The sequence below is a fragment of the Alexandromys fortis genome, unplaced genomic scaffold (assembly GCF_014885135.2).
Source record: "Alexandromys fortis isolate MF-2015 unplaced genomic scaffold, M_Fortis_MF-2015_v1.1 scaffold_152, whole genome shotgun sequence".
Lineage (NCBI taxonomy): Eukaryota > Metazoa > Chordata > Mammalia > Rodentia > Cricetidae > Alexandromys > Alexandromys fortis.
In genome coordinates, this window is record NW_026068045.1 from 1,590,645 (window position 1) to 1,605,256 (window position 14,612).

Genomic DNA, 14,612 nt, shown 5'->3' on the forward strand with positions numbered 1-14,612 from the left:
AAGAATGACTTAAGTAATGGCCTGGAGTTGGGCATGATGGCACACGCCTACGGGTCCCAGTTACTAAGAGGGTGGAGTAAGAAGATCTGTTGAGTTTAGGAGATCATTTTGGCAACAGAGAAATCAAATCTGAAAAGTGGAAGGAGGGTCTGGAGAAATAACCCAGTGGTTAAAAGCACTGGCTCCTCTTCCACAGGCCCTGTGTTTGATTCACCGCACCCAAATGGTGGCTCACAACTGCCTGCAACTCCAGTTTCAGCAGATCCAACACCTTCTGTCCTCAGGCACCAGGCACACATGTGGTGCTATACATACATGTAGGCTAAACACCCATACACCCAAAACATAAAAATTAATAAATATAAAAATTAAATTAAAAAGGAGGGAAGGATAGAATAAAGATAAAATAAAATAGGAAAGGAAGAAAGAAGCTATGTGCTTGGGAGAATGTTTTCTTAGAATTCCTAGGACCCTGACCTCAGGGTCTAGAGCGATAGCCCAGTCAGTGAAGTGTTTGCCTTATAAACATAGGGACCTGACTTCCAACTCTACAATCCAGGGAAAAATACCGGTGATGCATGCTGGTAATCCCAATGCAGATGGAGGGGCAGGACTCTAGACCTGCCAATCTAGACCAATTGGTGAGCTGTAGGCCAGTGACAGACCTTGCCTCAAAGAAGGTGGACTGCCTTCCTGAGGGTGCCGCCTGAGGTTGTCCCTGGCTCTTTGCACATATATGCACATACAGACACACACACACCAATTCCCAGCACAGAAAATAGTGCATATTGTTCTTCTAGAGGATCCCAGTTTGGATCCCAGTACCCACAGCTGGTGGTTCACACTATGAGTCATGACAGCTCCAGGGATCTGACACCCCGGTCATATATTCATGTGTGTGTGTGTGTATGTGTGTGTGTGTGTATGTGTATGTGTGTGTATGTGTGTGTATGTGTGTGTGTATGTGTGTGTATGTGTATGTGTGTGTGTTATGTGTCTGTGTATGTGTGTGTGTGAATAAAAATAAAATAAATACTTCTTTTAGCTGAATGGTGGTGGTACACTCCTATAATACCAACACTTGGGAAGCAGAGGCAGGGGGATCTCTGAGTTTGAGGCCAGCTTGATCTACAGAGTGAGTTCCAGGACAGCCTGGGCTGTTACACAGAGAAACCTTGTCTCAAAAAAACAAAACAAGGGGGCTGGAGAGATGGCTCAGCGGTTAAGAGCATTGCCTGCTCTTCCAAAGGTCCTGAGTTCAATTCCCAGTAACCACGTGGTGGCTCACAACCATCTGTAATGAAGTCTGGTGCCCTCTTCTGGCCTGCAGGCAGAATACTGTATACATAATAAACAAATATTTAAAACAAAACAAAACAAAAAATACAGATTGGTTTTTCTTTTTCATTATTGTTTCTTTTTTTGTTTTGGTGTTTCAAGACTGAGTTTCTTTGTGTAGCCCTGGGTGTCCTGGAACTCACTCTGTAGACCAGGCTGGCCTCCAACTCACAGAGATCCGCCTGCCTCTGTGGAGTAAAGGCCTGGGCACCACCATTCAGCCAGATTGGTTTTTAGTGAGCTGATGTTGGATAGAGGAGGCAGCAGAATCAAGACTCTGGGTTCTGAGCCTGGGGGGCTGGACAGAAGGGCAGGACCATTGGCGCTTGTGGAGTGATTAGAAGAGCATTTGAGGGACTGGAGAGATGGCTCACAACCGTCTGTAATGAGATCTGGTGCCCTCTTCTGGCCTGCAGGCACAAATGCAGGCAGAACACTATACAAAATCTCTCTCTCTCTCTCTCTCTCTCTCTCTCTCTCTCTCTCTCTCTCTCTCTAAAAAAAAAAAAAAAAAAGAGCATGTGCAAGGTGGGGATCAAGACGTCCTCTAGGATCAGGGAGACTTAGCATTTTTATATTTGTTCAGATTTTTCTTGTGTGGGGAGTGTCTCATGTAGCCCAGTTAGGCTCAGACTTGTTCTGTAGACACGAATGACCTTCAAATGCCCGATCGATCATCTGCAGCCATCTCTCATGCACTGGAATTACTGGTGAGACCCATGATGTTGCTTGGTCCCATTAACTTTAACATGCTGTTAGGCCTTCAAGTGGACAATCTAAGTCTTCAAGTGAGTACTAAAGCAAAGGAATGGCCCGAGAGTTTCTGCTGTATGCGTGATATCGAGAGCTTGGGGGAAGCCTCTTGAATTTGAGCGTGGACAGAAAACTTAGTCCGGCTTGCCCCATACTCCAGTGGCCAGGGAGGAGGAATCGGTGAAGTTGTCTAAGAAGGATAAGTCACTTGGACAAACAAGGTCAGGTAAACTGAGGACTTAGAAGTGGGCATTGGGGAGCTCAGCAAGGGCACAGGAAACAGCAGCAGTCAGTGAGGATGGGGAGTCTGAAGAAAAGGGGCCCGGGGGTATAAACGCCTGAGCTAGTAATAGCAGTGCTGAGAGAGTGTGCTCAGGACTGAAAAACCAGTCAGCTAGCTGGGCATTGATGTGGGACGTCCTTCTGTGTATGTGCTGCTTTATTGGTTGATGAATAAAGCTATTTTGGCCAATGGCTTAGCAGAGCAAAGTCAGGTTGTAAATCCAAACAGATATAGAGAGAGTAGGAAGAGGCAGATGCCATGCAGCTGCCAAAGGAGAAGGACATGCCAGCTGGAACTTTACTGGTAGGCCACAGCCTTGTCGGGATACACAGATTAATAGAAATGTATTGATTTAAGACATAAGAGCTAGCTAGAAATATGCCATTGGCCAAGGAGTGTTATAATTAATATTGTTCCTGTGTGATTATTTGGGTCTGGGCGGCTGGGAAATGAACAAGCAGTCTCTACTTTCCAATTTTTCTGAAAAACTATAATGGAGATAAATTCATTTGAGTAACAAATAAAAAGACTTAAAAATTGTAAACAAACGCCAAGATAATTACAGACAATGTTGCCATCCAGGAATTTAATAACCTTTTTGTTTCATGAATGAAATTCTTCAAGTATTATGTGGTGTTCCTAGTACATCCATTTTTGTGATCATGGGACTTAGCCTTGTCCTCCATATTACATCCTTAAAGAAATGGTTTGATAGCAGAGTAAAGAATGGCACAGTCTTTACAGACGAACAGTGAGAAGCTGGCCGACAGGATTCATACCACAGAAAATCAAAAGTTAGATGAAAAATTAGTGCCGTTGAAAAGGATAGCGTTAACGTGACAGACACAATCCAATCCATGTCAATGAGTCATGAAACCTTGCAAATGGTGGTGATCCGCAGTCCTTTGCATGCGTCGGGAACTGGAACCGAATCCAGCAGCCGTGGGGTCCAAGCACGCTTTACGTCTGCATTTATAGTACGTGAGACCATGCCAAGAGTGGGCTGGTATCTTAAAGGCTATTGGCTGAAGGAGTTCCCACAGCAGGGGGTGGTGGCACACACCTTTAATGCCAGCAGTTGGGAGGCAGAAGCTGGTGGATCTTGGTGAGTGTGAGGCCAGCCTGGTCTATAGAGTGAGCTTCATGCCAGCCAGAGCTACATAAGGAGACTATTTTTAATAAAAGAAAGAAAAATAAACAAAAAAGGAAGAAAGAAATTCAGGAAGAGAATTGTCAGGATTCTGTCTTGCAAATTTACCTGTCATAGAAATGTGTGTGTGTATGTATGTGTATGTGTGTAGCAGAAGCAGAGAGAAAGAGAATGTAATGAGTCTGTCAAACTCCTCCTTAACATAGATTGTATAGATTACTGTTGTTGTAAAGCCTTAGTTGGTCCTATAGGGAAATGTTGGTTTTTTGTTTTTTTTTTGTTTTTTTTTTTTTGCTTTTGTTTTTTCAAGACAAGGTTTCTTTGTGTAACAGTCACTCTGTAACCAGGCTGGCCTCGAACTCACAGAGATCCACCTGCCTCTGCCTCCCGAGTGCTGGGTTAAAGGCGTGCGCCACCACATCTGGCAGGAAATGCTCTTTTTGGTAGTGAGGAGTATCCTGCAGAGACTCACACTGGTCGGCTCCTAAGACTGAGTGACGGATACTGTGCCACAGCTCACTGCTGGGCCACAAACACCCTTCCTTCCTGAGGAAATGTAAGAAAATGTCTGCTCGCCCCAATAGGGGATCAAAGACAGGTCCAAGTATAGCTGGCACCGAAGTCCAGCTAGGTGAGCAGACGAGCTTTACCAGAGGTTTCAGGGTTACTCACGGGAGTGAACAGACCGTCTCCGCGAGGATGGCTCAAAATCTGGGAAGCTGAAATGCATTCACAACCTGTGCAGTGCAACATCTTAGAGAGGGTCCCCCATATCATAACTGAGCCCCTTACATCTTAGAGAGGGTCCCCCACATAGTAACTGAGCCCCTTACATCTTAGAGAGGGTCCCCCACATAACTCAATCGGTGTGAACGAGCTCCCTACATCTTAGAGAGGATCCCTCCACATCGTAACTCAGTTGATGCGAGCCCCTACATCTTAGAGAGGGTCCCCCACATCGTAACTGAGCCCCTTACATCTTAGAGAGGGTCCCCCACATCGTAACTGAGCCCCTTACATCTTAGAGAGGGTCCCCCACATCGTAACTCAGTTGGTGCGAGCCCCTACATCTTGTTGTCACCCAGTGGTGCAGGCGCCTCTGAGTTACCCATCCTCCTGTAAGTAACCCCAATGAAACCATTGACTGGCCAAGTTGGACTTCGCTGGAGTCATTCATTTGGTCTGTTGTTGATTCCTTATCTGGAGCGAGTAGATCTCCCTAGTGGAAAAAAAAAAAATCACACAATGTGCTGTAGGACCAAAAAACCCAGTCCAGCATGATAGTCCATGGAAAGTCCTTGCCTGGATCTCTGGGCCATTCTTAGGCAGCTGTGTGGGCCAGTCTCCTCTGCCCAGCTACTGTTACTGCCTATATCACCTTGGGAAGTGGCCTTGTCAATCTTCTGTGTTTCGGGTGCTTGCTAGGACTTGTGAGTTTTACTTCCTGGGTCTTAATGAGTTTTCAGGAGGGAAGGAATGTTTCAGCTCTGAGTAAGTAGCGTCCAGCATCTCACTGCCTCCTTCTCTTACACTCTCTCTTCCTCCTTTTCATAATGCTCTTGGAGCTTTAGACAGGTGATGGAAATGTTTACTTTTCCCCCACCTGTTGCTCAGCATTGGACAACTAGCCACATAGGAGTGACTTAGTCCCAGGAGCTTGATACATTAGGAGTCTCTGTAGGACACCTCTCATCCCAAAAAAATAAGTTTCTTGGGGCTGGAGAGATGAGTCAGTGTTAAGAGCACTAACACCCACTGAGCAACCCAGAGCTCTAGTCCCAAGGAACCAACAGACTCTTGGCTTCTGAGGCTACAAGGCACACATGTATAGCACATACACACCCAATCACAGGGCCGCAGCCTCCTCCGGTACCACTCGTACCCCACAGCTTCGTTCCCCACTCACACACTGCCGTCACCACTGTTCTGCTCTTCCAAATGTTTTACCAAATCCGTAAGACGCTGAAGAGATAGAGTCACAGTGTAGGGTCCGAGGAAACACTGGAGGACGAGCCCACACTCAGGTATTATGTAAGAGCAAAGGGTGTTTATCATACCAACACATGCAGGCTTGTTCACCTGTAAAAATGGCGACGGCCTCGAGAAGGTCGTGCAGGCTCCTTTGAAGCACAGTTAGTGGGAGTTTCAGGGACAGTTGGGTCATCTCAGATATAATCGGTTATGCCGGCTATAGCTACATTTTAATTGGCTAAGGTTATGGTTTTACCATATTGAGCATACTTGGGCAAGCTGGGGTGTGTTTTCAGGAGACTACAGGAGCTGTCCTTTGGTCAGTGTCTTGAGGTGCTGTGGGCTGACTCAGCACTGGGATGTGTCATCTCCCTTGCTGTCCTTTTAGGAAACTGGAACTCAGGTCCAGCTGTTAAACACGGAAAGTTCAGACCTTTCAACATAAAGAAATATTTTGCTGGTCATGGTGGTGCACACCCTTGATCCCAGCACTCAGGAAGCAGAGGCAGGAGGATCTCTGTGAGTTTGAGGCCAGCCTGGTCTACATAGTGAGTTCCAGGGCAGGCAGAATTACACTGTGAGTCCGTTTCTAGATAGAATTTTTTTTTGTTTGTTTTTTGAGACAGGGTTTCTCTGTAGCTTTGGAGCCTGTCCTGGAACTAGCTCTTGTAGACCAGGCTGCCCTCGAACTCACAGAGATCCACCTGCCTCTGTCTCCCGAGTGCTGGGATTAAAGGCGTGCGCCACCACACCCAGCAAGAAAGAAATGTTTTAACAGAAGGTGGGTGGGTGTTCAGCATCATGTATTCCAAATTAGTGCCTGTTAGTCTTGGGCAGTTAAGGGTATTAGAAAAGAAAGAAGGGAGGGAGGGAGGGAGGGAAGAAGACAGACAAGCCTGGAGAAATGACTCAGTGGTAAGAGCACTAGCTGCTCTCCCAGAGGACCTGGGCTCAGTTCCCAGCACCCTCAGGGCAGCTCAGAACTCTGTAACTGCAGTTCCAGGAGACCCAACCTCAAGGACACACATGCAGGCAAAACATCAATGCTTATAAAATGAAAGATAGAAAATAAAATATTCTTAAAAATAAACTTAAAAGAAATGTTAGCAAAGATTCTCTACAGCACAAAACAATCTCATCTTTTGACTCAAATGTTTCCTTTAAAACAGCAATGCTGGGGCTGGAGAGGTGGCTCAGTGGCTAAGAGCACTGCTCTTCCAGAGGTCCTGAGTTCAATTCCCAGCAACCACATGGTGGCTCACAGCCATCTATAATGAGACCTGGCGCCCCCTTCTGGCTTGCAGGCACACATGGAAGGAATGCTATACACATAATATAATAAATAAATTAAAAAAAAAAACAGCAATGCTGGTGGTGGAGAGATGGCTCAGCTGTTCGAAGCAACAGCTGCTCTTCCAGAGGGCCTGATTCTGTTCCCTCTGTTCTTAGAACCTATGTAAAATGGCTTGAGACTGCCTATAACTCCAGCTCCAAGGGATACGGCCTCTTCTGATCCTGCACATACATCCATATAAACAAAAATAAAAGTAAATCTTAAAAAAAAAAGAGCAATGCTGTGATGTGGGATTCCCCTCTGTTGCTATGAATATGTTTATTACCACTTGTTAATAAAGAAGCCGTTTAGCCGTTTCAGCCTGTAGCAGGGCAGAATATAGCCAGGCTGGAAGCGATAGAGATAGAGAGAGAGGAGGTGAAGTTAGGGAGATGCCATGTAGTCGCTGAAGGAGAAATTTGCTGGAAAACGTTACTGGTAGGCCACAGCCTCATGGCGACACACAGATGAATAGAAATGGATTAATTTTAAGATGTAAGAGCTAGCTAAAGATATGTCTAAGCTATCGACCAAGCAGTGTTACAATTAATACAGTTTCTGTGTGATTATTTGAGTCTGGGTGGCCAGGAACGAATGAGCAGCCTACAATGCTGGTCCAACCTAGCCTCCATAATCCATGGACATTTTCCACAAGCCATCTGGCCTGCTCCTTCTGCTAAAGGCCACTGCACATCTTTCCTCTCTGATGGTCTCCACAAAGCTAGCTTGGACAGCTCAGCTCAGACTTGCAGACCTAACCCAGGCTGCAGGGCGCAGACCTAACCCAGGAGACCTAATCCAGGCTGCAGGGAGCAGGCCTAATCCAGGCTGCAGAGCACAGACCTAACCCAGGCTGCAGGGCGCAGACCTAACCCAGGCTGCAGGGCGCAGACCTAACCCAGGCTGCAGGGCGCAGGCCTAATCCAGGCTGCAGAGCACAGACCTAACCCAGGAGACCTAATCCAGGCTGCAGGGAGCAGGCCTAATCCAGGCTGCAGAGCACAGACCTGTAACCCAGGCTGCAGGGCGCAGACCTAACCCAGGAGACCTAACCCAGGCTGCAGAGTTTGTCGCTGGAAACCCCGTTGTCGTCTCTGGCCCGCTCCTCTGTGGCCCTTTGCTTTCCGGCAGCGCCACCTGGCGGCTGGAAAGGTCTTAGTCGAGCAGACACTTCATCCCCACTATACTTTCTTCTTCAAAGGATCACGTCCGCTTTGTTTTATATCGTTTTCTGGGTTTTATTTTTATTATTACTTTATGTGTACAACATAATGTATGCATTTTATGCTCACGGAGGCCATAGCTGTACAGCTCATTGTAAGAGCCTGAACCTGGATTCTCTGGAAGAGCAGCATGTACCCTTAACTACTAGGGCACCCCTACCCCAACCCGTATGATTTTTGGTTTATTTATTTGCTTTTGGTCTTTAGGTTTTCAAGACAGAGGTTTCTCTGTGTAGCCCTGGCTGTCCTGGAACTCACGTTATAGACCAGACTAGCCTCAAACTCAAACATTTGCCTGCTTCTGCCTTCCTAGTGCTGGGACTAAAGGCTGCACCACCGCACCTGGCTCGCATGCTTTCTTGCAAGGAAGAAGTATACACGCTGCATACATACACTGGGGTGATAGTGGTCCAGCCCTAACACAAGCTAAACCTTTCCTTATGTTTTTAAGATTCATCTTATTTCGACTGTGTAGGGGTAGGTACACAGGAGTGCAGCTGCTGGAGGCGGTCGGAAGCGCTGTGCCCTGGTGCTCAGTTACATCACTGATGTGGGTGCTGGACATCGAATTAGGGTCCCTTGCAAGAGCTGTATGGTTCCCTATCATCCAATCCACCTCTTTAGCCCCCAGCCTAAGTCTTTACTTTTTACTGAGTGTGTGTTTGTGTCTCTGTGTGTGTTTGTAATGTGTGTGGGGGGTACACCCATACTGTAGCCTATGTGCAGGACACTCTGTGGCGTCAGGGCTCTCGTTTCACCGGTGATAGAACCCAAGTTGTTGGGCTGTGAAGCAAATTCTTTGCCCATGGAGCCATATTTTTTAAAGATTTATTTATTTATTAAGTATACAGTGTTTGCCTGCACGTATGCTTGCAGGCCAGAAGAGGGCACCAGATCTCATTTCTGCTGGTTGCCAGCCACCATGTGGTTGCTGGGAATTGAACTCAGGACCTTCAGAAGAGCAGGCAGTGCTCTTAACCTCTGAGCCCCACGGAGCCATCTTGATGGCCCATGCTTAATCATTTTTACCTGTACTGCTTTCTTCTTTTTTAAGGATGAATTTATTTTATGTATATGAGTGTTCTGCCTGCAATATGTACCTGCACCACATGCGTGATTGGGGCCGTCAGCGCTCTGAGGGGCATCGAATGCCCTGGAAGTGGAGTTATGGGGATTGGGAGTCACCTTGTGGGTTCTGAAAAGCAAACCCAGCAGGTGCTCTAACTGCCAAGTGTCTCTGCAGCCCTGTTCTGTGCTGTCTTGTTCACCTGCCCGCGAACTGCTGTGCAGGTTGTAAGTCATCCAATGCCCAGCCTTTGACTCTGTGCCCCCTGCCCACTGTGTAAGTCCTCCAGCTTGACATCACATTTCCTTCTGGTGAGCCAGACAGAACCTTGTCTGAGTGGCCCCTCTCTAATCCCTCCGATTGCTATAGCATTAGTTTTTTTTAAGTATTTTCTTAAAATATTTATTTATTTATTTATTTATTTATTTATTTATTTATTATGTATACAATATTCTGTCTGCAGGCCAGAAGAGGGCACCAGACCTCATTACAGATGGTTGTGAGCCACCATGTGGTTGCTGGGATTTGAACTCAGGACCTTTGGAAGAACAGGCAATGCTCTTAACCACTGAGCCATCTCTCCAGCCCCCTAGTTTTTCTTTTTGAAAGGTATAGCAAGGGCCAGGCGGTGGTGGCGCATACCTTTAATCCCAGCACTCAGGAGGCAGAGGCAGGTGGACCTCTGTGAGTTCGAGACCAGCCTGGTCTACAAGAGCTAGTTCCAGGACAAGCTCCAAAGCTACAGAGAAACCCTGTCTTGAAAAACCAAAGAGAGAGAGAGAGAGAGAGAGAGAGAGAGAGAGAGAGAGAAAGAAGAAAGAAAGAAAGAAAGAAAGAAAGAAAGAAAGAAAGAAAGAAAGGTATAGCGACACAAAACTTTAATTCCAGCACTCAGGAGGCAGAGGCAAGTGGAACTCCAAGCCAGCCAGGGCTACTGCCATGGTAGCCATCTCAGAAAAAGAAACAAACTAGTGGGACCTGGTGACATGGCTCAGGGGGTCACATCCATGTCCCACAGCCTCATGCTCAGGTCATAGGAGTTCTCCCAGTGCTTCTTTACATTGTTTTAGCACAAGCAGCTCAGACGCCGAGACTTTCCTGTTTATCACAGTACTGGACCACTATCCATGCCCCATCGCACGCTGAGCCAGGAATGTGTCTTACTCTGTATTAGAGCTAAGCCCTGAGAAGTTGAAACAAATCTTCTCCACCATATTCTCTTCTTCCTCAACATCTTAGTTACGTTACTGTTGTGGTAATAAAACACCAGGATCAAAGCCTCATGGGAAGCAGAGGTTCTATTTGGCTCACATTTCTGTGTCATAGTCCATCCGTGGGGAAGTCAGGGCTGGGACTCAAGCAGGAGTGTGGAGTGAGGGGCTGAAGCAGAAACGATGGAGGAAACAGCTTTCTCACACAGCCAGGACACTTCCCAGGGAGGGCACCCCCCACAGTGTGCTGAACCGACCTGAATGACCTGAACTTGCAGGAATAACTGTCTCTGAATGGCGAGGTATTGAGTGGGAGGAAGAAATAAAGAAGACAAAAGCAATAGCCGGGACCAGCAGATCTTCCGTGGCTGGTGACTGTGCCGAGCAGGGTTATTAGGAAGTACAGCATCATATATACTATTTGCAGGGGGGGGGGGATAGCCAAGGTCAGCAGAGAGCTGAGTCAGACGATGTTGGCAAAATGTACCACATAACTATCTACATGCCAATCTAACAGAGACATTTTCTCAATTGAGACTCCTGTCACAGATAACTCTAACTGTGTCAAACTGACAAAACACAGCCAAGATACTCAGTATCTGGTTCTTTCTGAGTTCCTAGTTTGAAGTCCCAGGAAAGGCTGTTTAGCACAAGCTTAAATGGCATTCTCTGCCCCTTGCATCCTGCTGGCTGTAAGACATGGCACACAGCATCTCATGTTTTCGTCCCCCCCCCCCACGCACTTCCTGCCATGTCAGAGGCTAAGGCAGGGGACAGCATCTGATGATTCTTTCCTGTTGTAAACCGTCCTTACACAGGAGCACATTAACGTCTTCATCTGGGAGTACAGATGTCTTTTTCCTTTTCTTCTCTCTCTTTTGTTTTTGTTTTTTGAGACGGGGTTTCTCTGTGTCGCAGCCCTAGCTGTCCTGGAAATCGCTCTTGTAGACCAGGCTGGCTTTGACCTCAGAGAGATCCTCCTGTGTCTGCCTCCCAAGTGCTAGGATTAAAGGCGTGCGCCACCACCGCCTGGCCTCTTCTTCTCTTTTTTAATATTTTATTGCATTATGTGCCTGAGTATATGTATCGCACCACATACATGCAGGAGCCTGCAGATGTCAGAAGAGGGTATCAGGTCCCCTGGAACTTGAGCTGGAGGTAATTATGATCCACCCACCTGGGTCCTCTGCAAGAGCTGTAAGTGCTCTTTACCACTAAGCCATCCCCCCAGCCCTGTTTCTGGTTTGTTTCAAGTGTGTGCATGTGTGTGGCAGGAAGCTTGGTGGCAGCAGCAGACACGGTGCTAGAAAAGCAGCTGAGAGTTCTACAACTGGATCAGCAGACAGTGGGGAGAGAGAGAGCGCGCGACACCGGGCTGGGCTTGAGCATTGGAAACCTCAGAGCCCAGCCCCAGTGACACCCTTCCTCCAACAGGGTCACACTTCCTAATAGCACCATTCCCTATGGGACCGTTTTCTTTCAAACCACCACACTTTCTATTACTATAACTACGATCATGAGCAAAAGCAGCTTGGGGAGGGAAGAGTTTATTTGGCTTACGATCCATTCTCAGGAGAAGCCAAGGCAGGAACTGAAGCAGAGACCACGGAGAACGCTGGTACTGGCTTGCTCCTCAAGGCTTGCCCAGTCTTCTTTCTCATACCACCCGAGACCACCTGCCAATGGTTGGCACCCCACAGTGAGCAGGTCCTTCCATATCAATTATAAATCAAGATGTCCCTGGCCTTGCCTATAGGCCAACGTAATAGATGTAGTTTCTCGAGTAAGATTCCCTCCTCCCAGACATGAGTAGGTCTGTGTCAAACTGACGAAACCTTACAGCACAGAACAAAACATGTGTCTTCCGCTAGAGCAGAACACACCCTTACTCACCAAGCAGTCTCTCCACCATGTTTTCTGGTTTTGAAGTAACATAGTATGTCTTATTGCTCACAAGTGCTGCCAAGGCCTGTGGTCATCCTGTATCATACGTTACTTTTAGAATGGTAATATATTCTATAGTTCACTAATGGTTTGGGGGCATCGCTATAGTCACATGGCATCCCATCAAGGAGGAATATTAAATAGAGAACAATTGCACTGTGGGATACCCCACACACACACCAGAGCAGTGCTCCCCTCTGGGCGACCTTGGCTGTTGGCTTGTTCTATCACCCAACTCAGGGAGCGTTGACTCCAGCCAATAGGCACAGCACTCCACACTTCGTGAGGGAAGGGAACACACATGGAGTGTTTCCAGGGAGGATCCACCTTTACATGGTTCAACCACAACTTCCTGCAGGACACACAGAGCTCCTGTACTCGCAGAGAAGCACTGGAGCCTGAAATGTTAAACACACAGGTTATTCCTCCAGGGAAGGAATGCATTGTCTTTTTCTGCCCAGAAGGCTGGGAATAGACTGTACCCTGGTGACCTTTACTCTATCTGTGTGGCTAGAGATTTTGTTCTAGACTCTTATCTATCTATAGAACCTATCTCCATGGACCTTCACAGAGTTTCGATGTGGTCCTGTCTAATGTGTACTTTGTTCCTCAAAGAGATTCAGGTATGCTTTGGGATTCAGGTGAATTTGGGATTGAGTTAATTATCACCAAAATAAGTTTTTACCAAATCGTGCTGTACTTAAATATGCCTAAAATAAACTAGTTGGAGTTGTACTCCAGAAGTGTGAGCCAGCACCAGCTGCTGAGCTGTGCTGAACCCAGTTGCCGTCTTCCTTCCCTCGCAGTATTATTCTGCTGGCCATGGTGCTAGCAGAGATCCCAGAGTTTCCCAAGCACTCACTGCAGGGGCTTTGCAACCACTTCACCAAAGCCCATTGTGCCAATCGTGTTGTGTGGCTTTTCCTGGAGAGATGCAAACAAATGGCATGAACAAGCGTTTGTTCGCCACAGATTTAGCAATAAGGACAAAGGAAAATGCCGGGCACAACAGTATATTCCTATAGTCCTAATAATTGGAAAGCAGAGGCAAGTGGATCTCTGTGAGTTCAAGGCTAGCCTGCTCTACATAACAAGGTCAGGCCAACATCGGCTACAAAGTGAGACCCTGTCTCAAAAAAGAAAGAAAGAAAGAAGTTAAGTCTAGTTTATTGAGGTTACTTACAGAACTAGGGAAGAGAACCCATAGTCACAGAAGCAGGGGTGATTCAAAGGCAGCTGCATGAACTAAAAGTCACCCCCAGCTGGGGAGAGGACTCGGGACAGTTGCATGCCTAGAACTCCATGCAGAGCTTGCAGGCAGTGCAGCGGGTCTGCAAGTCTCTTTTGCCCATTACTACTGTTCATACTGCTTAGTGAAGCTCCTAAGTTTCAGGAGCTTCCTGAGAGCTTTGCTTGTTGCCTGAGTCTTATTTCATTTACTTCCTCCGTAGTGAGGAGCCTTCTTCCAGGAGGGAATGCTTCAGTTTGGAAAAAATAACGGAACAACAGTAAATTAGCTTGATAATTGTTTTACAGTGATTACATATCTTAAAACCTCACATTGCATGTCAAAATTATTAAATTATGTCATAATTATTGTCTGTCAATTATACTTCAATAAAGTTGGGAGCACTTCTGAAGCAAGCATCCTTTATGAAATGTTTGCATGTGTGTAGTTAGAGAAAGATACACTCCAGAGGGGAAAATCCTCTGTTAAGATGAAAAACAAATAAACTTCATCATGGTGGCTCATCAAAAATCCCAGAACTCAGGAGACTGAGGCAGGAGGATCAGCACGCGTTGCAGACCAGCCTTTGATAGAGTGAGGCTCTGTCTCACAGAACCAACTGTGTTAGTTACTTACCTTGTTGACTTGACTTGTGACTTTGACAAAACACCTGATAAAAACAACATAAGGCAAGCTGGACGGTGGTGGCACGCCTTGCCTGGTGTTGTTTTTATTCCTGGAAAGCCAGGGCTACGCAGAGAAACCCTGTCATGAAAAACAAAACAAAACAAACAACAACAATGAAACAAATCTCAATTTAAAGAAGCCGGTGGTGGCGCACGCCTTTAATCCCAGCACTCAGGTGGCAGAGGCAGGCGGATCTCTGTGAGTTTGAGGCCAGCCTGGTTTACAAGAGCTAGTTCCAGGACCAGCTACAAAGCTACAAAGAGACCCTGTCTCGAAAAACCTAAAAGAAGGAGGAGGAGGAGGGGGGGGGAGGGGAGGAGGGGGGGAGGAGGAGGGGGAGGAGGAGGAAAAGAAAGAAGAAGAAGAAGAAGAAGAAGAAGAAGAAGAAGAAGAAGAAGAAGAAGAAGAAGAAGAAGAAGAAGAAG